Here is a 1,315-nt window from a genome sequence, read left to right on the forward strand (position 1 = left end):
CTGCGGTTGGTAGCTGATCTCAGACGTATAATCCGCTGTTCTATAAGGCACCACCGCTTAGTGCAGTTTTGGACAGGGTATGGATGTCTGTGTAGATGTCAGCGCTATTTCTATTCTGGGCTCATATACACCATTTCAGGACCAATACGCATCCTGGGACATCTCTATATACCCTACTGGACTCTCTTGGATCACAGGGTGCATATATTAGGGTGCTACCATCATGTGTTGATCCCTGGTAACAATTCAATTTCTTAAAGGAATACGGGATCCAATCTCTACTTTCTGGAGATAGAAGGATTTTATCTCATGATCTCCATTCCTGTCCGAGCCTCAGCTTGCAACATCTTCTGAGTGTTACTGATTTCTGATGTAATATGATGGGAGGAGTAGTTGTGCCTGCATGTTGCTCTTTTTCCCACCCCCATAGTAAAGTCCATGCTGATGACAAGGAGGGGGACGGACTATGGAGATGGAAATGTAGCAAAGTACACTCATGAAGCTGCCCGGCTAGCTCAGTCGGTAGAGCATGAGACTCTTAATCTCAGGGTCGTGGGTTCGAGCCCCACGTTGGGCGCAATGTTTTTTCTCGCTCCTTTTTGTACAAAAGTCCCTGATACGTTATCATGCAGTCGGTAATGGTCAGTATATGCACTAAATATGATTCTGTTGAGGTTTACTGTGTGCTCCTGACACAGTGCTGAATGAATCCCTGGAGTCTCATTAACCCCATAGATGCTAGAAGAGTCCTAGAATGTTGTTCAAAAACTTATTGGGGCAGATTTCTAGAGTAAAAAAGTCACAATTTTGGCATAAGTGTGACTTTCTGGAGTTCTACACCAGATCCTGACACTTTTTCAAAAAGTGGGCATTGGCCCCCCCAGTGGCCATCAGATTTAGTATAATTTATGCCAAAAGCCGGTGTAACTCACTTGTGCTTCTTAATACATTGGTGCAGGTTGTAGCTATAATTTACACCAGTTTCTGGCATAAATTATAGCAAACTTGACAGACCATGTACCCTGATACTACACCTCACCCAAAAAGACCCAGCATAAAAGTCCAAAAGGTCATATTTTTGGTGTGTATGCCAAAATTATGACTTTTTTACACCAGAAAACTAGCATAGAAATCATAATACATGCTGTGTGCCGTAAGCCCAATGCACAGCGGCATGTTTGCACTGTGGGATCCAGAGCGGGCATTCGCCTCCAGATCCCGCAGCAAATACTTCCCATAGACATGATATGCAAAACGCTTTTCCATGCCCACAAGCGGAAATCAACTGCGGTTTTCTGCTCACGGGGGAAAAATC

At 44.2% G+C, this 1,315-nt stretch overlaps 1 non-coding gene across 1 annotated transcript; it reads left to right on the top strand.

The window, feature by feature from the left end:
- The first annotated feature begins 504 nt into the window (after positions 1 to 504).
- TRNAK-CUU (transfer RNA lysine (anticodon CUU)) lies at positions 505 to 577 on the top strand. Its single transcript has one exon. It is a non-coding gene; the product is annotated as a tRNA-Lys (tRNA).
- The last annotated feature ends 738 nt before the right edge of the window (positions 578 to 1,315 follow it).

Source organism: Eleutherodactylus coqui, chromosome 10 (genome assembly GCF_035609145.1).
Source record: "Eleutherodactylus coqui strain aEleCoq1 chromosome 10, aEleCoq1.hap1, whole genome shotgun sequence".
NCBI classification, from domain to species: Eukaryota; Metazoa; Chordata; class Amphibia; order Anura; family Eleutherodactylidae; genus Eleutherodactylus; species Eleutherodactylus coqui.